Source organism: Protopterus annectens, chromosome 2.part0, assembly GCF_019279795.1.
Source record: "Protopterus annectens isolate FY-2018-M chromosome 2.part0, PAN1.0, whole genome shotgun sequence".
In the NCBI taxonomy this organism is placed as follows: Eukaryota; Metazoa; Chordata; order Ceratodontiformes; family Protopteridae; genus Protopterus; species Protopterus annectens.
The window spans coordinates 183,404,690-183,431,734 of NC_056728.1; positions in this window are offsets into that span (position 1 = coordinate 183,404,690).

Genomic DNA, 27,045 nt, shown 5'->3' on the forward strand with positions numbered 1-27,045 from the left:
CTGTACACAATCCCTAGCACCTCTACAACCTACGGTAATGTTCGTGCCAACCCCAGCACCTCATGTCTCCACGGTGTAATGTCTGTACACAACCCTCAGCACTCCTACAATCCTACGGTAAATGTCTGTACACAATCCTTAGCACTTACAACTCACGGTAAATTTCTGTACACAAACATCTGAGCAGGGATGTTTTAGAATGTCTGTGGTTGAGGGCAGCACATATCAGTTTATCCTAACAGGGTCATATCATAACTCCACCAGGCTAAAGAGTAATCAGAAAATGAAAGCATTTTTTTCTTTATTTTCCAACCAAAAAACAGCTTTTGGGGTCCCTGTAGTAAAGGATGATTATGAGCCCTGTATCCATTTATACAGTCTAGAGAGTGGGGCTACTAGATTCCTAGAAGATACAAGGTCTGAATGCTCTGTGATATATTATATGCCTTTACTTTGAAATATAATCACTTGTTAGTTACATTTTATTGATAATTCTTGAAGAATAATGTGTGTTCGCATTATTGATATGTGCATTGATAAAATCTGTGATATTTTACACACACACACACACACACACACACAATACGGCACACACACACACACACACACCAATGCTAATAGATTTATTTCAGCGAGTACACTGTACAACACTAGTACTGCTACATTAAGATCAGGTGATCATGCTTAGCAGTCATCAAACAAAGCAACAGGATAAGTCAACCTATTTACCTCTAGCAGGGAGTAAATTAATACCTATCACTATCCTTGATTTCACAGCTACCCCGGATTTTGCCTCATAATTTTGCTCTGTCACAATAAATCCAGTAATCAGATTTTATACTTATTGTCTAAAAATGCATATTGATGCAGTAAAACAAAGTTTTATAGTAACTTTTTAAATGAATTAGAGTAATATATAAAATGTGTTATTATAAAACTTTTAAGTGAATTAGAGTAATATATAAACAAAAGTGCTTATAGTAACTTTAAAATGAATTAGAGTAATATAAAATGTTATTATAGTAACTTAAGTGAATTAGAGTAATATATAAAATGTGTTGTTATAGTAACTTTAACACTAGAGTAATATATATAAAATGTTATTATAGTAACTTTGTAAATGAATTAGAGTAATATATAAAATGTGTTCCCATTTTGACACTATTATGCTATTATTTTTATCACCGAACAGAATTTTCAGCAAAGATGTTGAGAGTTACAGTATCAGTTGTTCACAGTATGTATAAAACTTGAAAGAGAAACCATTTCTGGAAGATTGAAGCATCAGCTCTTCTTAAACTCCACAGTCTGTAATGAGATTAATACCCTGGGCTGCTGATCTCTCAGAAAATACTTACACGTCATTACAGCTTTGTCCTAACAGGGTCATATCAGAGTCCTGTTCAGGTTAAAGAGTGTAATCAAAACTTAATACATTTTTTCTCCCTACTTCTTCCTAACCAATAGCAGTTTTTTATGGGGCCCCACAGAGTCATTGATGATTATGGGCCCCTCCACACAGTTATTGCAGGTACCCCAAAACTGGCTATGTTAATTTTTTAGTGAAGAGGATGTCCCACCATCAGACTTAACCTAGGCTGGGGCATTATGTCATTGGTAAAATATTTAATGAAATTGTGCTTGTTACTGACAAAATAATGTTACTGTAACTAAAGATTTGTGAATTGAAGAGATAAATATGAGTTATTATTACCTGCTTTATTAAGCATACAAGATTGCTGCACTAGCTTTTGTTGGTCGACAGACACGCATAAAAATATCAAGATAAGATAACTTGGTTGTGGTTGGGGGCCCCCAGGACAGCCCCAGCACCGCAGGGTTCGCTTGGTGCTTCAAACCGGCTATGCCTCCAGGTTCTCAATTTCTTGGTGACTAGAAAAAGTCTGAGTAAAATACTTCTTTCCCATCGGGTTCGAGGGGACTTGTTTCATGACCCCTTGGTAGAAGTAAACTGCAAGTAAAGATGTGGCAAGTGAAGTTGGTCTTTGATGGCTGGGGAATACATATATGAAGAAAATGAAGGGACCAGCAATTAGCAAATAAAACTCTTTTATTAGATTGTCAAACAACCTAATATGAAATGCATATACCGTTTTCCGCCAACAATGCCTTTCTCAATGTGTCTTATCCAAATGGCTTTAATTTGGCCCATAATGCATCCAGAATATTCCATTTATAGTCACTTAAAGTGGTATATTCCATATTCATTCAGTGGTGCTGGACTACATAACTAAACACTGTATAACCATATTTAACAAATAGATTCACCAAAATAAACTCTCTATTTACCATAAAGAATGGCTAAATGTTAACATTACAATCAACCTATATGTTCTACCTTAATAGTATGGTGAAATCCATTTTAAACAGCAACATAAGCATACATGATTAATGTGAATAGTGTTTTATGCATGAGAAACAATAATATGTTCAAAAATGTTTTTATGAATAGTGAGTATATGTACTATAACAGATGCTTATTTGTCTGTTTTGGATAATGGTAGGATGCTGGAGATTATTGTGGGAGAATATTACAACTGAATGAAGTGGAAATGATAATATATCTTGGGATGTAATACCAGATTTTTCTCAGTGTAACTCCGCTATAAACATAACTTGCATGTCATTTATCCTCTATGTACATGATATTCATTAAGTCCAGGTTTAAAAGGCCCCAAGTGTGGTAGTCCATCTTTGTTCCATATTATTTAGTCTATTGTGCCAACCCATTTTGAAATTCCATGATTGTATTCTGTCTATAATAATGAATTGGAAATCTGAGGCTGTAGTATGTTGTTTGGTATGTTTGTATAACGCATTGGTTATATCACTTGTTTCTAATGGCACTGAGTGCTCAAGCACTCCTGATCCCTCAGGAACAGAAGTCTGGCCTACGAGAAAGCAGAGCAAGAGCACAGCCAAATGTCACCCAGTCTGAACTGCAGTTTCCAAAGATTTAAATATTAAAATTTTTGGGTGTATTTTTGCTGGTAAATTTTTGTTTTTCGATATGTTACATAAACTACAGTGTCCACATGGCAACAACCAAACCAATGTGTCTCCAAATAATGTAGTTTGCGTTGTATACCAGAACATGATGTTTATAATGTAAAAATTAATTTGTATAGTCCTATTCCTCCGATAGGAAATGAACAGTTTTCAGGAAGAATCTCTAAGGAAATGAATTGACTGTAAGCAGTACCCCAATGTTTGTCAATTTGTTCAAACCATTTGTATTATTACCATATGTGTAATTAACCTGATTGGTTGTTTGGCTGACTGAAAGTCCTTCTTTCATTTATTATATTGAAGCAAATCCTGCCGACTTTTTGTCAATTCCAGTAGCTGTGTGATTAAGTCGGTTTATAGAGCATCCTCGTTCATAACCAGCGTGTTAATTCACTAGTTTTTGTAATAATTGTGTTGATGAACAAATCCTTTTAAGAAGCATATATTGTGATTTAGGATTTAAAGATGTAAAGTGAAGCTGGTCTTTTGATGGCTGGGGAATACATATAGGAATGGTGAGAAATGCGTATATTAGTTTCTAACAGTACTATATTATGTTTAAGCTCCATCCATGAGTCTGTGGTTATTAATTTACATGCAGGAAGGCATACAGAAGGATTCCCAGCAATTTTCAGAGTAAGGACAGGGTTACGGAAAGTTGAACAAGCACCAAGTCCCAAAGTTCACTGGAGAACCAAATACACCCTTTGTCTGAATAAAAGTAAAAGAATTTTACTACCACCATTCAATTCTGATGACGGTAAAATTTAAACGTATTATCTACTGTCAGCGTTTTGTGTTTTGTGCTTTAGCAGGCATTTTTTTCATTTGAATTGTGGTAATAAAACGGCTTTTTTGCTTTTTATTTTCGGATGTGCGGTCTCTTATTTGGTTCTCCACGAATCCTTTTGGGACTTGGCTCAGTTGGCTTTTGACGTCAGCTTATCTCACTTTTGTGGTTTAAAGTGGGAACAGGTCACAATGATAGCTGTAGTTTTTATTTTGGGAATTGACCACCATCACTGTTTATCAAACACACATGGCCAGTCTCTTTATGCATTCATTCACATACACACACACACACCCACACACACACACACACACACACACACACACACACACACACACACACATATTTTGCTTTGTGCAAACACCACCATTCTCTCATGCACCGTTCACTCTCCCTCATACACACAAGCACAGTCTATTCTGCATTCAGACACACACATTCTGATTTCATGCACACACTGTTCATTCTCTCATGCTCCATTCACTCTACCTCATACACACACGCACAGTCTCTTCTGCATTCAGACACACACATACATTCTGCTTCCATGCACGCACCGTTCATTCTCTCATGCACGGTTCACTCTACCTCATACACACACGCACAGTGTCTTCTGCATTCACACACATACATTCTACTTCCATGCATGCACCATTCATTCTTTCATGCACCGTTCACTATACCTCATACACACACGCACAGTCTCTTCTGCATTCACACACATACATTCTGCTTCCATGCACGCACCGTTCATTCTTTCATGCACCGTTCACTATACCTCATACACACACGCACAGTCTCTTCTGCATTCACACACATACATTCTGCTTCCATGCACGCACCGTTCATTCTTTCATGCACGGTTCACTATACCTCATACACACACGCACAGTCTCTTCTGCATTCACACACATACATTCTGCTTTCATGCACGCACCGTTCATTCTTTCATGCACCGTTCACTATACCTTATACACACACACACACACACACACACACACACACACACACACACACACACACACACACACAGTCTTTTCCGCATACACAGTACACACACATTCTGCTTTCATGCTCGCATTCACACACACACACATTCTGCTTTCATGTACGCATTCACAGACACACACACACAGAAAAATAAACACACTCACGCAAACACTTTTCTGAACAGGTCCAAGGCCCACTAGTTTGGGATCGCTGGCGTACCACAAATCTCTCAGCTGTCCTAATTTTGGTATAATGTGCAGATTTTCGTTTCATAATTTGGTCTGTTTCACATAAAATGGGTGCCATTCATATAACTAGTGCGCTACCCAATGTACGTTACTCAAAGTATTTGAAGTCTGAAATGTGTGTCATTATGTAATGCCCTCGGTACTTGGATCATCCCAGTAATTTGTCAGAAAAATAGATGTTAGGAGGAACGCAAAAATAAGATGGTCCAAAACATTCTGCGAAAATGTGGACCGTTGAGAAACATGATGTGTGCAGGCAGTTAGGGATTGAGTGCAATTGTGTTGCATCAAAAACACATCCAAAAATATATTATTTACTAGCAAATTACATGTTTTAGAAAATCATTTGAAGATATTGCTTAAAGCAGAAAAAGGAAAAAGTATGGAACACCACGTGAAGCAGGGAACCCAAGCACCGAGTATCTTATTCCACGGGGAAGTAAAACAGGGCTGGAATACAGGTCTGCAAGCAATTTTACAGAAACTCAATGTCGGGGGTGGGATTGTTAGAATGTCATGAGTGATGTCATAAAAAGGGAGGTGATTACCTAAGTGAATGACAGGATCTCGGCTTCGGTCCGAGGCAGAAATGCTGATTTAGAAACGAGCCAGTGCCCCTTTAATATAAGGATTTCTTTATTGCAGAAGGGAATAGAGCATGTTAGGTAATACCACCTTCCATTATGATCCCACCCACTTGCTATTAATGAGCCTTTAAAAGAGTTTTTAACAATTATGGCTACTCCTTTAGAATCTGTGCAGTTCCCAGCAGCTATTATTTGTTTAATCCAATACTTTTTGGCATCCTTTTCTTATTGTTCTTTTGTCATGTGAGTTTCTTGAATAAGAGTTATCTCAAAGGTGGACTTGTATGTTAAATGTAACACAAGGTTCTTGTTCTTATTATTTTGTAAATTCTTAACATTCCATGATTCCAACGATACCATTAGGGAGTTATTTTGGTAATCCGATAGTTCTTAATAAAGTTAGATAGAGTGAAAAGAGAAGGTATGATTGAATTATAGAGGAATATATAACCTAGGTAGCAGCAATTAAGAGCGCTTTTAGATAGGTCAAATATAAAGTAATAGTAAGAGACAGTGACAACCCCCCCTTTCAGACCTTTCCCCATGCTTATCCACATCCTACTGCTATCTGAAAAAGATAAAGGAAAACTATTTACAGATCTAACTATTATACAAAAAATGTAAATCGTTCCATCTGACTACACACACTAAAACTTCCTGCTCTATGTTAACGATAACTGATTAAAACAGAATGTAACCATACACATCCACCAGCACAGTAGACGAGTAACATAATCCTCTTACTAGAAATTAAAACACAACCAGCAGTCCCGAAATAAATTCAGTCAGGAAATTTAATAACTAAAACAGAGTAATACAGATGAGCTTTTGTGTATAAGACTTCCTGCTTCTTTAAAGTTAATCGAAAAACTGATTAAAACAAAAACCAGTAATCAAGTTTTAAAACCTGGCGCTTTTCTCAGGGCCTTGCTTATTCTTACAGCTTCCAACAGGTCATATGATCCTCATTAAAGTGTATAAAACTAAAATTTCCATTTCAACAGCAGTTTTTTATGGGGCCCCCACACAGTCATTGATGATTAAGGGGCCCCCTCCAGCCACAGTTATTGCAGGTACCTAAAACTGGCTATGTTAATTTTAGTGAAGAGGATGTCCACCATCAGGACTTAACCTAGGCTGGGGCATTATGTCATTGGTAAAATATTTAATGAAATTGTAAAGCTTGTTACTTGACAAAATAATGTTACTGTAACTAAAGATTTGTGAATTTTGAAGGAGATAAATATGAGTTATTATTACCTGCTTTATTAAGTATACAAGATTGCTGTACTAGCTTTTGTTGGTTTGACAGACACGTTACAAAATATCAAGATAAGATAACTTGCTGTGGTTGGGGGCCCCCCCAGGACCAGGGGGCCCCCAGCGACCGCAGGGTTCGCTGGTGCCTAAAACCGGCTATGCCTCCAGGTTCTCAATTTCTTGTGACTAGAAAAAGTCTGAGTAAAATACTTTTTCCCATCGGTCTGAGGGGACTGGCTCTATGACCCCTTGCAGAAGTAAATCCGCAAGTAAAGATGTAAAGTGAAGCTGGTCTTTTGATGGCTGGGGAATACATATATGAAGAAAAATGAAGGGACCAGCACTCGAAGGCAACAATAAAAACTCTTTTTTATTAGATTGTCAAAACAACCTAATATGAAATGCACATACCGGTTTCGGCCAACAATGCCTTTCTCAATGTGTCTTATCCAAATGGTTTAAATTTGGCCCATAATGCATCCAGCTATTCCATTTATAGTCACTTCTTAAAGTGGTATATTCCATATTCATTCAGTGGTGCTGACTACATAACTAAACACTGTATAACCATATTTAACAAATAGATTCACCAAAATAAACCTCTTATTTACCATAAAGAATGGCTTAAATGTTAACATTACAATCAACCTATATGTTCTACTCATTAGTATGGTGAAATCCATTTTAAACAGCAAATATTAAGCATAATATGATTAATGTGAATAGTGTTTTATGCATGAGAAACAATAATATGTTCAAAATGTTTTAAGAATAGTGAGTATATGTACTATAACAGATGCTTATTTGTCTGTTTTGGATAATGGTAGGATGCTGGAGATTATTGTGGAGAATATTACAACTGAATGAAGGAAATGATAATATTATATCTGGGATGTAATACCAGATTTTTCTCAGTGTAACTCCGCTATAAACATAACTTGCATGTCATTTATCCTTCATGTACATGATATTCATTAAGTCCAGGTTTAAAAAGGGCCCCAAGTGTGGTAATCCATCTTTGTTCCATATTATTTAGTCTATTGTGCCAACCCATTTTGAAATTCCTATGTGATTGTATTCTGTCTATAATAATGAATTGGAACGAGGCTGTAGTATGTTGTTTGGTATGTTTGTATAACGCATTGGTTATACGCCTGTTTCGAATGGCACTGAGGTGCTCGCTAATTCTGATCCTCATAGGCCTAGAAGTCTGGCCTACGTAGAAAGCAGAGCAAGAGCATTGTGCCAAATATGTCACCCAGTCTGAACTGCAGTTTCCAAAGATTTTAATATTAAAAATTTTTGGTGTATTTTTGCTGGTAAATTCTTTTGTTTTTCGGATATGTTGGCATAAACTACAGTGTCCACATGGGTAACAACCAACCAATGTGTCTCCAAATAATGTAGTTTGGTGTTGTATACCAGGAACATGATGTTTATAATGTGCAAAATTCGACTGTATAGTCCGTCCTCTCCGATAGGAAAATGAACAGTTTTCAGGAAGAATCTCTCTAAGAAATGAATTGGACTGTAAGGTACCCCAATGTTTGTCAACAATTTGTCTAAACCATTTTGTATTATTACCATATGTAGTAATTAACCTGATTGGTTGTTTGGCTGACCAAAGCCCTTCTTTCGATTTATTATATTGAAGCAAATCCTGCCGACTTTTTGGTCAATTTGTGCAGCTGTGTGATTAAGTCGGTTTATATTATATCCTCTGTCTATAAATCTGGCGGTTAATTCACTAGTTTTTTTGTAATAATCTGTGTTGGATGAACAAATCCTTTTAAGGCGCATATATTGTGATTTAGGATTTAAAGATGTAAAGTGAAGCTGGTCTTTTGATGGCTGGGGAATACATATAGGAATGGTGAGAAATGCCCATATTAGTTTCTAACAGTACTATATTATGTTTAAGCTCCATGAGTCTGTGGTTATTAATTTACATGCAGGAAGGCATACAGAAGGATTCCCAGCAATTTTCAGAGTAAGGACAGGGTTGGGATGGGAAAGTTGGAACAAGTACCAAGTCCCAAAGTTCGCTGGAGAACCAAATAAGGACCCTAGTCTGAAATAAAAGCAAAAGAATTTTACTACCACCATTCAATCTCTGATGACGGCGTACGAAAATGTATTATCTACTGTCAGCGTTTGTGTTTTGTGCTTTAGCAGGCATTTTTTCATTTGAATTGTGGTAATAAAATTATTTTGCTTTTATTTCGGACTCGGGCCCTTATTTGGTTCTCCAGCGAACTTTGGGACTTGGTTTCAGTTGGCTTTGACGTTCGCTTTCATCTCACTTTTGTGGTTTAAAGTGGGAACAGATCACAAGGATAGTCAGAAGTTTTTACTTTGGGAATTGGACCGTTCACTCTACTGTTTATCAAACACACATGCACAGTCTCTTATGCATTCATTCACACACACACACACACACACACACACACACACACACACACACACACACACACACACACACACACACATACATTTTGCTTTTGTGCAAACACCGTTCATTCTCTCATGCACCATTCACTCTCCCTCATACACACAAGCACAGTCTCTTCTGCATTCAGACACACACATTCTGGTTTCATGCACGCACTGTTCATTCTCTCATGCTCCATTCACTCTACCTCATACACACACGCACAGTCTCTTCTGCATTCAGACACACACATACGTTCTGCTTCCATGCACGCACCGTTCATTCTCTCATGCACGGTTCACTCTACCTCATACACACACGCACAGTGTCTTCTGGATTCATACACATACATTCTGCTTCCATGCATGCACCATTCATTCTTTCATGCATCGTTCACTATACCTCATACACACACGCACAGTCTCTTCTGCATTCACACACATACATTCTGCTTCCATGCACGCACCATTCATTCTTTCATGCACCGTTCACTATACCTCATACACACACGCACAGTCTCTTCTGCATTCACACACATACATTCTGCTTCCATGCATGCACCGTTCATTCTTTCATGCACCGTTCACTATACCTCATACACACACACACACAGTCTCTTCTGCATTCACACACATACATTCTGCTTTCATGCACGCACCGTTCATTCTTTCATGCATCGTTCACTATACCTTACACACACACACACACACACACACACACACACACACACACACACACACACACACACACACACACACAGTCTCTTCCGCATACACAGTACACACACATTCTGCTTTCATGCTCGCATTCACACACACATTCTGCTTTCATGTACGCATTCACAGACACACACACACAGAAAAATAAACACACTCACGCAAACACTTTTCTGAACAGGTCTGAGGCCCACTGGTTTGGGATCGCTGGTGTGCCACAAATCTCTAAGCTGTCCTAATTTTGGTATAATGTGCAGATTTTTGCTTCATAATTTGGTCTGTTTCACATAAAATGGGTGCCATTCATATAACTAGTGTGCTACCCAATGTACGTTACTCAAAGTATTTGAAGTCTGAAATGTGTGTCACTATGTAATGCCCTCGGTGCTTGGATCATCCCAGTAATTTGTCAGAAAAATAGATGTTAGGAGGAACGCAAAAATAAGAGGGTCCAAAACATCAGAACATTCTGCGAAAATGTGGACCGTTGAGAAACATGATGTGTGCAGGCAGTTAGGGATTGAGTGCAATTGTGTTGCATCAAAAACACATCCAAAAATATATTATTTACTAGCAAATTACATGTTTTAGAAAATCATTTGAAGATATTGCTTAAAGCAGAAAAAGGAAAAAGTATGGAACACCACGTGAAGCAGGGAACCCAAGCACTGAGTATCTTATTCCACGGGGAAGTAAAACAGGGCTGGAATTCAGGTCTGCAAGCAATTTTACAGAAACTCAATGTCGGGGGTGGGATAGTTAGAATGTCATGAGTGATGTCATAAAAAGGGAGGTGATTACCTAAGTGAATGACAGGATCTCGGCTTTGGTCCGAGGCAGAAATGCTGATGTAGAAACGAGCCAGTGCCCTTTTAATATAAGGATTTCTTTATTGCAGAAGGGAATAGAGCATGTTAGGTAATACCACCTTCCATTATGATCCCACCCACTTGCTATTAATGAGCCTTTAAAAGAGTTTTTAACAATTATGGCTACTCCTTTAGAATCCGTGCAGTTCCCAGCAGCTATTATTTGTTTAATCCAATACTTTTTGGCATCCTTTTCTGATTGTTCTTTTGTCATGTGAGTTTCTTGAATAAGAGTTATCTCGAAGGTGGACTTGTATGTTAAATGTAACACAAGGTTCTTGTTCTTATTATTTTGTAAATTCTTAACATTCCATGATTCCAACGATACCATTAGGGAGTTATTTTGGTAATCCGATAGTTCTTAATAAAGTTAGATAGAGTGAAAAGAGAAGGTATGATTGAATTATAGAGGAATATATAACCTATGTAGCAGCAATTAAGAGCGCTTTTAGATAGGTCAAATATAAAGTAATAGTAAGAGACAGTGACAACCCCCCCTTTCAGACCTCTCCCCATGCTTATCCACATCCTACTGCTATCTGAAAAAGATAAAGGAAAACTATTTACAGATCTAACTATTATACAAAAAATGTAAATCATTCCATCTGACTACACACACTAAAACTTCCTGCTCTATGTTAACGATAACTGATTAAAACAGAATGTAACCATACACATCCACCAGCACAGTAGACGAGAGTAACATAATCCTCTTACTAGAAATTAAAAACACAACCAGCAGTCACGGCAGAAATAAATTCAGTCAGGAAATTTAATAACTAAAACAGAGTAATACAGATGAGCGCTTTTGCGTATAGCTTCTTCAGATCTAACTACACAATTAAAACAAGTAGTACTTATAACAAATTATTCAATGGTGTACCCAATCACATTTAGAACATCATCAGGTTGCTGGTTCTTATAACAACCACATAATCACCAGTGCTCATCAAAAATTAGACAAACATATAGTAAACATGTGCTTAAAAAATAAATGATAAAAAGGTAATAGAATATATCTTAAAATACAATTAATAAAAATATAAATCTATCACTAAGAGCATATTTATACTCATATATTGTCAATAGATATAAACAAACTAATAGTGTATGTAAGTACACCTATTGTAGTGACCTTGACTCCCCAATGGGCTATTATTTCTTACTCAAATGCCTAGCTCTCAGTGCAGGTTGTATCGAGACGTGTTCATTTAGACCAGGTGAGCAGTGTGCCCCTAGTCTAAAAATCCATCTCATCTCAGCTTGGTATGTCTTATTGGTCAAATCACCCATCCTAATGTCTTTAACTATGTTTTCTAGCACTAAGAACGTGAATTCATGCCCCTCACCAAACATGTGCATATGCTTGGCTATTGCACTATATGTCATACCTCTGCATGCACAGTATAGACAGTCACGTATTCTCTCCCTCAAGCATCTATTAGTCTTGCCAATATAAAAACCTTGGCAAGATGTACAATGTGCTAAGTATACCAGATCCTTAGTATTACAATCTACTTTCAGAACATTTCTAAATATTTTGTTACTAAGTGGATGTCTAAACGTGCATGACTCATCTATAAAGTTGCAATAAGAACAATTGTTACACTTAGTGGTGTGTTGTTCTGCATTGGTAACATACTTGTCCCTGTGTAACATACTTGTCCCTGGCAGGTTGTGAGAAACACAACCTTTGAGGTATAGACTTTTTATTCCTATAGCCAAATCTAGGTCTCTCACCTACAATAGATTGTAATTGTAAGGAATTGTAAGGCTAAAAAATGGAGCAGTACTTTTCTCTCTATCAATTGCAGCTAGTGTTGTAGTGTGTTGAGAGAAATATGGTTTATCCATTGTGTGTCTGCATTCTCTAACAATTTGTTGTGTATTATTCACTTCATCAGTGTGGTATCCTCTAGATTTAAAAGCAGTGCATAACTGATGTAATCCTGCTTCAAAGTCTTGATCATTATGCAAACAACTGATCCACAGATTTTGTCCTTTCAATATATTATGGAACACATGGCCTTGTTTTAATTGTGTAGTTAGATCTGAAGAAGCTATACGCGAAAGCGCTCATCTGTGTTACTCTGTTTTAGTTATTAAATTTGCTGACTGAATTTATCTCAGCCGTGACTGCTGGTTGTGTTTTTAATTTTATTTTCTATTATAGTGTTTTTACACACCAGTGGTTTCATCTCTCCTGGATCATTTGTTTTGCACTCATTTTATTTTTGCTGCTTTGGTAGACATGGCGGAGGGTGCTGCAGTGGAAATTGAATTGGACTTTAATCCAAATGCTAATCCTGTAAACACTGATAGAAGCAATTGTCTGTTCAACTTTATGAAAGGTGATGACAATCCTTTACTTAGTGACCAGTTCAATATTGAATCTACAGAAACGAATGAAGTGTTTGAAGACCTCAAGGCATATAGGGAGTCCATGAAGGACTTGGAAAATGATTTGTATCACCTCAAACGTATCCAATGTCAGAGGTTCCATATGGAAGCTTGTTGTACCTTGAAGGTAATACCGTGAGGGTTAAGGGTTTTTGTTATACCCACATATGGTGAACAACATCTGCAGCTGCTAGCTAAGTGGCAGAAATTAAACCTAGATACAAACTTTTCATATATCCACCTACTTATAGAGTATTTTACACCAATAGAGAAAGAACTGACCGATCATATACATTGGTTACAGGAAGAGATTTATTCCAAATATCCTGCAGCTCTGGTTGATATTAAAGTGAGTGAAATCATTGACCAAGTTTTTGCATATGAAAGGAAGTTACTGGCACAGAAAAAGAAAAAAGTTACAGCATGACACTAATGACTGCACAGAATCATGTATTTACTTGACAGAGGGAAAGGTTTGAGAGGACTGCTAATTAACAGCCTAATTTAAATAGTAAGCAGCTTTTACAGAGCTCGTAATCCAATGCAGGAAGTTCCAATTGTGTTTTGGATAGGAATCATCCTATCACTACCAGCTCCTCAGGTCAGGTGTCCATACTGTCTACGCAAGATTCTACACCTATTTGTATAGAGGGAGTGAATGGAACATCGGAGGTGCCTAACTTGATACCTAAGAATCAAATATAAGACTCTCTAATGAAAGAGCTTCCAATGAAGGAGCTTCTAAAGTGAACAGTGAACCGGCAGTATGGAGAAAAACAACGGAAACTACACACATGCAGGCTTTTTCCAACCTGCCATTGCCTTACCGGCAGAACAGGAAGAGATCGGTGGAAGGCATTGACAACCATTTCAGGAACAAGCAGAGGTATTTAGGGTTCAAAGCAGGCATGAATACCTTAACATCAATGTGGAAACAAGTGAAGGAGACCTAGTATGAAATATTTCGAAGAGGGACTTGACTGAAGAAGAGAAACAGGTATTGAATAAGGGTTTGTCTTTCATACCCGCTCAACCTGCAGATGTCTCTGAGACTCTAACTGACTTTAGACTCTTTGTGAGGAATGTTTCTTTGAAATTGTTATACAGTGGTACAGAGGGAAGCAGTAGCAGTGATCTATCGTGTGTGCATTTTAAAAAGCCTAGTGCTTATGTACCACAGCAGCATGCTACTGTGGAGACATTTATTAGAATGTGTGAGAATTACATCTATAGTTTATTAAATAACTATAAGAGAAGAAAAGGTTTTGTTAATTTATCCAGAACTGAACAACATGCTTTGAAAAGCTTGCAGGATGATGTTGAATTATCTATTAGACCAGTAGATAAGGGTGGGCAAATAGCTGTTATGGAGAGGCATTTCTATGTTAACAGCATGAACAACATGCTAAAAGATATTAACACATACAGACCTATAGACTTGAATGTGATTTTAAAAATAAGTGAGGACACCACCAGATCACTGAAAGATTGCTTGGTTAAGTTTTTGTTAAACAATGAACTTTTTAACTGCTTCTTGGTTGAACATCCTAGAGTACCTGCTTTGAACGGGTTACCTAAGGTACATAAAGATGCAATGTGCCCTCCCTTTAGACCCATTGTGGCAGGGAGTGGATGGCTCACTGAGCTTATCTCTTTATACCTTGATAAACAGTTTAAACCTGTTTTGTCCACCTGTAAATCAGTTCTGATAGCTACAAAGCATTTCTTGCAGGATGTATTTACATTTGTAAATGAAAATAATGGCAGAGAGTTAGGATTTGTTGTCACCATGGATGTAACTTCTTTGTTCACTAGTATACCTAACTATGATGGGATACAGATGATTAGAGAGGTCTTAGTGAGTAGGAGCATATATGATGACAGACGTGGATTTCTTATGTTTTCTGATGGAAATGATATTGGAAAATAATGTTTTCACCTTCGATGGACAATATTTACAAACATCTGGCGTAGCCAACAGCTACGCCAATTTAGTAATGTCAAGATGGGAAGAGAACGTTATGAATGTCTCTGAATATTATTTGTCTCACATATCTTTTTACAGATGCTTTGTAGATGACCTCTTCCTGTTATGGAGAGGAGATCTACTATAGTTGCATCAGTTTATTGATACCTTGAATGCAAGTACTAACTTTTTGAATTTTTCATTCAAACATTTAGATGCTTCTATTGAATTTTTAGACACTTTATCGGTCAAGAGAGCAAATAACACCTTAGACACTAGACTTTATAGGAAGGAATGTTACCAGCCTACTTATGTACACAGGAACAGCATGCACCCAGGCCATGTGTTGCGTAATGTATTGAAAGGACAAAAACTGCGGATCAGTTATTTACATAACAATGATCAAGACTTTGAAGCAGGATTACATCAGTTATGCACTGCTTTTAAATCTAGAGGATACCACACTGATGAAGTGAATAATACACAATGAATTATTAGAGAATGCAGACAAACAATGGGTAAACCATATTTCTCTCAACACACTACAACACTAGATGCAGTTGATAGAGAGAAAAGTATTGCTCCATTTTTTAGCCTTACAATTTCCAGTGATGAGAGAAATATAAGGGAGATTATATCTAAGCACTGGTCCATTCTAGGAACCAATAAGGAAATCTCATCTATTGTAGGTGAGAGACCTAGATTTGGCTATAGGAATAAAAAGTTTATATGTCAAAGGTTGTGTTTCTCACAACCTGCCAGGGACAAGTATGTTACCAATGCAGAACAGCACACCACTAAGTGTAACAATTGTTCTTATTGCAACTTTATAGATGAGTCATGCACGTTTAGACATCCACTTAGTAACAAAATATTTAGAAATTTTCCGAAAGCAGATTGTAATACTAGGGATCTGGTATACTTAGCAAATTGTACATATTGCCAAGGTTTTTATGTTGGCAAGACTAATAGATGCTTGAGTGAGAGAATCCATGACCATCTATACTGTGCACGCAGAGGTATGACATATAGTGCAATAGCCAAGTATATGCATATTTTTGGTGAGGGACATGAATTCAAGTTTTTAGTGCTAGAAAACATAGTTAAAGACATTAAGATGGGTGAGTTGACCAATAAGACATACCAAGCTGAGATGTGATGTATTTTTAAACTAGGAGCACACTGCCCACCTAGTCTAAATGAACACGTCTCAATACAACCTGCACTGAGAGCTAGGCCTTTGAGTAAGTAATAATAGCCCATTGGGGAGTCAAGGTCACTACAATAGGTGTACTTGCATACACTATTAGTTTGTTTAGAGCTATTGACAATATATGAATATAAATATGCTCTTAGTGATAGATTTATATTTTTATTCATTGTATTTTAAGATATATTCTATTACCTTTTTATCATTTATTTTTTTAAGCAAGTTTACTATATGTTTGTCTAATTTTTGAGGAGCACTGGTGATTATGTGGTTGTTATAACAACCAGCAACCTGACAATGTTCTGAAAGTGATTGGGTACACCATTGAATGATTTGTTATAAGTGCTACTTGTTTTAATTGTGTAGTTAGATCTGAAGAAGCGATACGTGAAAGCACTCATCTGTGTTACTCTGTTTTAGTAATTAAATTTGCTGACTGAATTTATCTCTGCCGTGACTGCTGGTTGTGTTTTTAATTTTATTTTCTATTATAGTGCTTTTACACACCAGTAGTTTCATCTCTCCTGCATCGTTTGTTTTGCATTCATAATCCTCTTAATATTGATGGTTGAGACATTTTTAAAAAATTTTTAAAAGCTGTCATATTTAGTAGTAGAATATTACTTTTTCCAGTACCCAGTGGATGACACCTTCATTTAGAGCACATGGTAGACAAGTGTACCATTATGGCTCCTGATTATACATTTAAACAGTTTACTTGTATTGATTGCTAGATACTATTACAAGGTATTGGCTTTAAGTATCAGTAGGTATACTGTGAAGGTTGAACTGTGAGTTGTACACAGATTAATAGGGTATAGAACAATTTTGGAACAGCTTAAGATTTATAACAGTCCTATGACCTTTCCAGAGAGAGAGGATATTATTACATGACCAAGTTGTGGTTTCTAGGGACAGAGAAGAGAAGGATCTTTACACAACACTTTATGAGCAGTACAACTTCCAATTTGGCATTACTTATGTACTAGATAACATATAAGTGATATATTGCCACAGATAGCAAAAGGATAGCTCATTTTTACTACAACTCCAGGTAACTGCCTATTTAGGATTTGAGTGGAAGTTTACATATAACTATAATATAAAATATTTTCCCCTTATAGATGTGTCTATGCGTGCGTATGTATGTGTGTTTATATTTGTGTGTGAGTGAATCTGTATGTGCACATATGTGCGCGTGTGTATATAAGCATCTGTATGTGTATATATATATATATATATATATATATATATATATATATATATATATATATATATATAAACATATAGTTATAGAAAAACACATATAACTATGCAAATCCACACCCACATAATTAAAATAACTTAAGTATGTAGGTAAAGTGGGATGAAGGAGGACTATGGACATGCCACTGATACGTGTGATATTGGCACAGAATTGCCAAGGTTATTACACAACAAGACTTGGAACTAGAACTGTGGTAAACCAATCAATAATGGATGGGGGAAGCAGGCAGCTTACTGCAAACAATACCCTGGGCAGTTACAACTGAAGGAACGGCTATCTCATCCTACTACTTGTATATGTAAACTACCTGGGTCGTTCAGTCTACCTGGTTGAGTGCTAAGCTGATCAATAAATTATTTTGTTATTCTGTCAAGTATAAGAGTTAACTAGCATGCAATATGAAAAATGAGCATAGTTGTCTTATTTATGAAGAAATTAAAATGGGCTGGACGTGAAAGTGGTTCACAGCAGTAGTGCAGTGCAGAACTGGAGAAATGCATTTCTGTAAGTACCACTAGTATGCACAACGGTTAGAAGTCTGCTGCTATGTGTAATACAGCTCACGTAGTAACTCCAGACTGTTACCCAAAATAATCAAAATACTGATTGCTAGCAAAAATTATGAAATAAGATACCTTAAGATTAGGATAAAGAGGGGTTTTATATTAATGTTACTTGTCATCTATTGTTAACTAAGTGCACATATCAGTAAGATCTGCTAACCTCAAGATAAATTGCAAGCATAAACCACAATATAAAGACACTGCAATGACTTAGGTGCAATGAGATAAAATGTAAACATAAAATCTAAAGACTTTTTTCTTTTCTTTTCTTTTTTTTTTACCCCTTCCTTCTTTTTTCCTACTTTCCGATGGTGAGATTGCAGACTAGTGTTAAGCAGAAACAAACAGACTCACAATGTACATATCAGCAACTGAAAGTCCTGTAGGACAGAGCAGTACTGGGGGAGAATACTGTGCTAAAAAAAGAACAAAATGCATACACCAAAAAGTCTTTATAAAGACAGTCATTTTGCAGTGCAGATAAATATTCATCTTTTAGCCAAGCATTATTTAGATCTATCCCATTAGAGAATTTTCTTCCGATTTAAAATGTAGGCATTTAAAAGACATGAGATCTGGGTATTAAGCAACATTTGATTCCTATTTACAGCAGTTCTTTTAGTTCAAGAGTCCGGATAGATAACTGGAGCTTCAGATATCTTCCTCTGATTGGGCTTGTGCGGTGTGTGTAAATATAAGTATGTTGCCCGTAATACAGTAGAATGACTCCTTTAGGGCATCCATCGCTCCCCCCCCCCTCCTCTTCTTTCTTCTTTTCTTTTCTTTTTTCATTTTTAGCATTCAACCACCCCCAAACCTGCTTGAGTAGATCAGGTAAGTGGGCGGAGCTGGCCTTATATGACATAGCGCGTTTTTAAACTATAACCTCAGTGAGCAGTTGTTCTTCCTGGAAGATAAACCAGAAGATAATTTTTAAAGGTCAGGGGGCATTAAATGGCCGCATGGTTTGGCTCCACAGCCTGCACATAGAATGTTGAGATGGAAAGGATCAGAAAAGGATTTTACCTGAGGCAATAATTGTGGCACTGGGAATTAAAATCAGAAGAGGTTTTGACCTATACCGCAAGGCTGTTGGACAGCCTCCCTCACCGTTTTTTCAATCCATTTGGGATTAAACCAGCATCTGGAACTTAAAAGCTTGTAGGTGCATCATTTTGTTGAGTTGTTTTTATTTGTTCAGGATCGGGTCTGATTCTATTGTTGTATGTATCTTTTTATTATTTATTTTAATCCAAAGTAGTCGGCACTTCACCAAATGCTTTGTGAAATACAGATTTTGCTTCTTAAAGGTTTTTGATAGAGTATATGGCGCTTTTGTGGTGAAAGGAAAGCGTCACTGGGTATTTCATCTGGAATTTGATGTTTTACTTATAGAAGGGTGAAAGAGTTTGTCTAGATTGCTTTATGAGAAGTGGTAAATCTTGGGCAATTGTGATTTTATTTTCTTTCCATGTTATAAACTTTTTTTTTTGCAGACAGTAAAATTGATTGAGCATACGAAGCATTTAATAATCTTGTGTAGACTTGTCTAGGAGTATCCGGAGATTGTGACTTTCTCCAAGCCCAATGTATTCTCTCAATTATAATAGACTGTGATAATTCTTTGTTTTCTTTGAAAAGTTCAAAGAATTCCTTTGCAATGTTGGAAAGTTGTGGCTGTTCAGACTTCTCTGGTATACCTCTGATCAACACATTGTTTTGTCTGTCCCTTGCTTCAAGATCAGTTATTTTTTGTTGCATATCTTTTATGGAGGTTTCATTTGTGGAGATGCTTTTTTGTAGTTCCTGTATTTTTATCTCACTGCTCATAATTTTTGCTTCGTTTTGATCCAATTTAGAAATAATTTTTCCAAGTTATTTCCAAATGAGGTTAGTTTTATAGAGAAGGCTTGAATTTCAGACTGAAGTGGCGTTAGTGCTGCTTTACGTTACTCCATAGAAAAGGGCTGTTCAGATTTATTTTTCAGGGATTGTTTGGGAGCTTCTGGCTGTGTTTTAGATGTTTTTTGTCTTTTCGTGGAAAGTTCTTTCTCTGGAGATGATATTAATGACAATCAAGTCTTCGAGGATTGTGATTCCATTTGTTCCCATCTTGATAGGATTTTTGTTTATTTGCTTGCATAGATTCCTTGCAATGCTGTCAGGCCCGAGCACATGTAACTGGATATACCACTACACCACTGCTGGAAGAAGAGATTAGCTAACCTTTCGGTGCTTCAAATCCAAACATTTTTCGACAGATAAGTGCAATTTAGGTTGCCCTGTCTTGTAAGATCTTTTTTTGTAGGTTTGGATGCAGCAGTAGCGGGTGATTTAAGCAGATTGACTGATAGTAGTGAGAGCTTACAGAAGTTAGTGTTTCCTAGTTAGCGGCCATCTTGGAATCGGAATGGTGTCCAGTTTTAATGTCTTGTGACCGAAACCCTGTGTACGCCCCCTAGAGACCTGTTTTGTTTGTGATTTTGAGGTGTTATTGTTTCTTTGTATATGTGCCTTTGAACTAAACCAAGATTTAGTCTCTAGTTCTTGTGCTTCTATGGACTTTACATGTGCAAAAAGGGTCATTGTCTACTTTTAAAATTCAAATTTGGTGTTGAACACTGATTCACCTGATCTGATCATAGGAACATAGGAGATTACTAGGCTATCGACCCAGAGGTCATTTTCAGCCTAGCCATTTCATCCCAACATAATACCATAGGAATGATAGTCAGTACCCAAGATTTCATTTACTGATGACTGCCCATGTACAGAAGGGTTGTGAGCTCTATCCTTGGTAAGAATTTATGGTTCTCCATCCACTCATCCAGGTTCCTCTTGAACGGTGTCATAGAGGTGCTTTGTTTCACATGAATTGGTAGCCTGTTCCAAAAATGTGGCAGTGGCTGGGAGATAAGTATGTCCCTCCAGCATGTCCTATTTAAGTTGCAGGCCATATTTAGGTCCACAGAACAGGTACTCCAGTCCCGTTTGATTTACAGATATGCAGCAAGTTTATTAAGTTTGGGTTTTGGATTGCTCTGTAAGCCAGGCATAAGTCTCCCCTAAGAAGTCTATATGATACAGAGTATAGTGACAGGGACTTTAGTCAGTCTGTGTAAGGCACATGCTGGAGCCCCTTGATCTTCTTTGTTAGAAACCTCTGAGGTCTCGTTAATTGCTACAGGTGCTTAGTACGGTACATGCCAAATGGGGGCATTATACTCAATTATGGGCTGGATAAGTGCCGAGTATAGGGGGTTATAACTTTTTTGCTCTGGAGAGGATGCCTTTACTAATCAAGTGTGCTAATTAGAAAGCTTTCCTTACTACAGTAGATACATGATGATCGAAGTTATGGTCACAGTCAACTTGTGATTTCATGCCCCTTACAACTTCATAGGTACTTAGGGTATTGTTGTTGATTTGATAGTGTGAAAGGACATTGTTTGTGCTAAAGGGAATGATGATGGATTTCTTTGCATTTAGTTTGAGACCATGACTAATACACCAGTTGTTGGTCTGTGTGAGACCCTCCTGGAGTATATTGGCATAATTTGGGGATTCAGTGATTGTATCTAGTTTGCAATCATTTACAAACTTGGTCAGCTACAACCCCTTAGTTTTGACCTGAACATCTGAGAAGTATATACCAAACAGTAGGGGGCCCAGCACTTACCCCTGTGGCACCCCACTGGTAACAGGTCTACTGGTTGAAGTGGAGTCACCCACTTTGATAGTGTGTGTCCAGTTTGTGAGCCAGTTGGCAACCCATCTTACAAAGAAGGGGTTTACATTCAGTTTGCTAAGTTTATCAGTATTGCCTTTGTGTGGGATTATGTCAAAAGCCTGTGCCATGTCAAGGTATGCTGTGTGCACAGATTTGCCCTCATCAATGGGCTTGGTCACATTTTCAAAGAAATCCACCAAATTTAACAGGCAGGATCTGCCCTTCATGAAGCCGAATTGGGTAGGATCCAGGGTTTGGACGTCAACTATGTCTTTATTTATGAGGTCCATAATGATATATTCTGTGGCCTTATAGATGAGGCTGGTCAGGTTTAGGGGTCTGTAATTCCCACGATCTGTTGCTAGGCCAAATTTGTGGAGGGAAATAACTGCTGCTGTTCTCCATTCTGCAGGAACAAAGCGTGTGGTTAGCCTATGACTGAAAAGGGTACTTAGTGGTGATGCCAGTTCATGTTCTAGCCTGTTTTTGTCAAACCTATCTGCTAGCTGGTTTGCTATCTTTGTGAGATCAGTCTGTGTGATACCACTGGCCACTAGTTCTGCACATAGCTGTAAAAGGCCTTATTGTTATCCTTGGCTGTACTTGCTAAGTTTCTCTCAAAGGAGCCTTGGAGGATTTGACAAGTTGTCTTATTTGAGTGTTGAGTCTGAGGAGGGTGCTTTTCCATTGTTGGGGCCTTGCCTTTGTTTTCTTGGACAGCAGCTTTTTGCATTATTGTAAAGTTTGTTGATTCTGGATGTCCACCATGACAGCTTGTTTTTACTTAGGGCTCTGGCTTTGATTTTTTTCCATTACGGCCAAGTTTATACTCTTATGTAAATAATGGCTTTAGTGTAAGCTTCAGCATAGTTATTACTCCCAGCTTGGGGTGGGGCTTTGAATGCCTTTATACCTTCACTTAGGAGGGTATAGTTTGCCTTGGTGAAGTTTTTTTAGTCTGATTTCACCCTTTGAGACTTCTGGTATTAGTGCCAGCTCGAATGTGACTGATTTGTGGTCAGTTTTAACAAATGAGTGTCTGACAATTGTGGAAGTGCATCTGTTTGACATGTTGGCAAGGACCAGATCCAGAAAGTTTGTTCCCCTTGTTGGGGTATGGACAATTTGTTCCAGGGCATTTGAATTAAAAAGTCAAGGAATTTTTGCACAAGAAAGTTAAGGCTAGCATAGGTTTCCCAGTTGATGGTGGGATAATTGAAGTCCCCTATAACCAGTATGTTCGGTAAAATTTGGATTGTCTCCAGTTTGGTTAAGTAGGCTTTATGAGTGTTTTGACCCATGGAGGGGGATCTATGACTGGCTATGAATTGAATGGGGGTTTTACTCATCATAACCTGGACCTGGAGTAACTCCATGGAGTTCCCCAGTCTAACTAGACAGGAGGTGAATGTATCTCTAATATAGACTGAAACACTGCCACCTTTGGTTTTTACATGTCATTTTACAGTCTACAGGTTTGGAAGGCATTATAGCCTTGTAAGGCCATGGTACTTTCTGAGGCCTTGAACTAGGTTTCTCTGACTGCACAGACATTTCCATCTTCTAATGAAAGAAGTGCTTCCAGGGAGTACAGTTTTTGGTTTAAGCTCCTAGCATTTAGCAGTATGGCCCTGGTAGCTGTTACAGCCATTATCTGTACATGATTTCTAAAAGATATGAAGCACTTGGATAAGATGGTGGCTTGAGTACAACAGATTTTAGTTGGTCTGAGGTATTATTTTTTGACACGAATCTGCAATCAAACTTTTTTTAGTGTGATACTTTACATCTCCTATATTGGTAGCCTATGGGATACATGCAAATGACCCCTTAAGGACATCAAGTGTTTCAATTATATGACTGCTGAATGCCAATGTCTTTTTAATTTTTAAAATCTGTTAACCAGTTTACTGTGTAATTTAATTTAATCCTGACTTGGGCTCAGGATTAACTCTAACCTGTGGAACTTGTTTAACTTGCTTACTTATGTAATCTCTGTAAATATCTGTTGGTAATATGTAATGCTGTATCTGCTTTCCCTTGGAGCTTTTCTCCCCAGGCCTCCGCTGAAAATGGACATGCATCCAGTCGGACTATCCCAGTCAACAAATGTAAAATAAAAAAAATAAATAAATAAATAAATAGGTCTTTATTGGCCTGAATGTAACCATAAAGACAAAAAATCATGTACACTTAAAAGCCATGTAACTGAAACATTTGATGTCTTTAAGGGGCCATTTGTATGTATCCCATGGGCCTCCATTACAGAAGATGTAAGGTTTCACATGTTGAAAACATTAGCTTGGCTGGGTTTTTCTTACCATTTTTACTGAATGGTTTATCTATGTGACATTTTTACCCTTTGGTTGACCCCCCACACACATACACACACACACACACACACACACACACACACACACACACACACACACACACACACACACACACACACACACACACAGATATAATTGCTACTTGTCAGGATTTTTATTTGGCAGAAAAAAAACTTATTTGCATTTTTATCATGTTCCAAGAATACTCTTTGGTTTTAACTGGCAATATGGAAGGTGTAAATTGAGACTATTGGCAGACACTTAGGATGATCAAAAGTATTCTCAATGTTTGCCTGTTTCAAAGGAGGCAACCCTATTATTATAGCTCTAGGTTACCTGTATAGACTCTGTTTTGAAGTAAATGATTTTCTTAGCTGAACAATATTGTTAGCACTTAGTGAAAGCAACTGTGAATATGGTTTTAATATTACTGCACACCCCTTATAAGCATCCTCCATACCTATTTCCAGCAGAGTATTTTCAGTTGTTCTACCCAGTTTCTTTGCACTGTTTCCTTCCACTCATTTGCATCCTCCGTCTGAGTACTTTCCCTTGCCCTACCCTGTTTACCACAGTTTGTTTCCTATCGTGTTTAATGTAGTCTTGCAGCTTTCCTTCCCAAAACCTCTCCTGAAAAGGGCTTTGGTCCCATTCAGACAATTAACCAATGAATAGTTGTGCTTTTTCTATTTAGAGAGATTTATTGATGAAATGCAACTGAAATGTCTCATACATCATAGTGAGTTTTACAGAATCCATTCATTCATCCACTTCCTCTTTTTCCAGTTTTTTGCACATGGGGTCAGGGTGTCACATCAACAGTGACAATCATCTAGAGCCAATGTTTATACTAACAGGTGGCTAGCCACGCCAAGGAAGTGACTTCTACAGAATATGGGGAGATATTTTGAAGGTCATACAGAATGTAGAATGGAGAGATGATAAAATCAGCAAGAAAGGAGAGTACTATTGCTGGAATAGAATTCATTTTAAAGTGTTGGTGACCACCTTCATGAGATGGACCCTGTTTGTATGAACTTTCACCATGATAACACTGATGTAGAGACTGTAATTTATACAGCATATATCATGGACAGAACTAGGTTCAAAAATAAAAAAAGACAGCTGGCCGCACACGTCCCAGGATAATACCATCTAATATAACTCCCCCTGCTTTCACTAGGGAACAGGTCCTTAATGCTGTCTCTAAGGCCAAGAACACTGCATCAGCTGTCCAGACAATATCCCAAGATGCCTTCTAAATAGTATGAAACATGACCTATCAGGGCCTCTGGAATTGCTATTTAACTATAGCCTCCAAACAGGCTTCATGCCACATGAATGGAGAACAGCAACAGTCATCCCTCTGCACAAAGGTGAGCCATCTTCATATCCTGGAAACTACAGACCCATAAGTCTCACTAGTCTTATATGTAAAACCATGAAAAGAATTATAATGGAAATGATCAATAGTGATAAAGTAAAGCTGCAGACACTGGACCCAATCCAGTTTGGTGCCGTCAAGGGCAGATCATGCCTACTCAACCTGGTGGACTTCTTTGAGAAGGTCACTAAAGCAATGGATGAGGGCAAAATGGTTCACACTGCCTACCTTGACCTGGCCAAGGCATTTGACACACTACCCCACTCGGGCATTGTGGTCAGACTCAAAAGGTTAGGTACAAACTCATATGTCACCCGGTGGATAACCAGCTGGCTCACAGAAAGGACCCAGGAAGTTAGAATTGGGGAGTCCACCTCTACAAAGAAGCTAGTCACAAGTGAAGTCCCTCAGGGATTGGTCCTTGGACCCCTCCTTTTTGGCATTTACTTCTCTGAAGTCAAGGCCAATGTCAGTGGTCTCTGGCTGACTAAATTTGCAGATGATTGCAAATTAGGAGCAGTCATTGAATCCCACACTGACACAAATGTTCTCCAGGAGGGGCTGACACAGGCAAACAACTGGTCAGAGCCATGGACTAAAACTAAATGCCAAGAAATGCATAATAGTATCCTTCGGGAAGTCATCCACCCCTGGTAACAATCATATTGACAACACACCCCTTAGAGTTGACCCAGTAGTCAGGGACTTAGGGAGACACATAGGTAGTAATCTAGCCTTTGACCATCATGTGTCTACACTAGTGAGGAAATCCTTCTATGTTGAGCAACTTATAAACAAAAGTATGGCCTCTAAGTCCAAGGAATCCATTGTTCCACTGTATCACATATCACTAAGTACAGTGCCCCTTTTGGTATGTACCTAACCAGGCATATCCAACAACTGGAACATTCACAGATGTTCTTCACTAAAAGAATACAAGGTTTAAATAAAATGTTTTATGCCTCAAGGCTCTATTCTTGTATTCTGTCACCTACATGCTTTTGTGGGGAGATCTATGTCTAACATACAGAGCATTGTCAGACCCCACTCTGATGGACCTTCTGCATATGCGCAAAACAAACATCACCTGAATTACCCATTCTAAAGACCTAAACCTTGCCTGTGATATAAATAGGACCTGCTGGAGAGACAGGTATGTATCCCAGAGATGACCCCGTCTCTGGAACCGGCTCCCCATCCATGTGAAGCAGAGTTCCTCCCAACCCAATTCAAGTACAACCTGGACAGTTGGATGGGGAAAAGGAAATTAT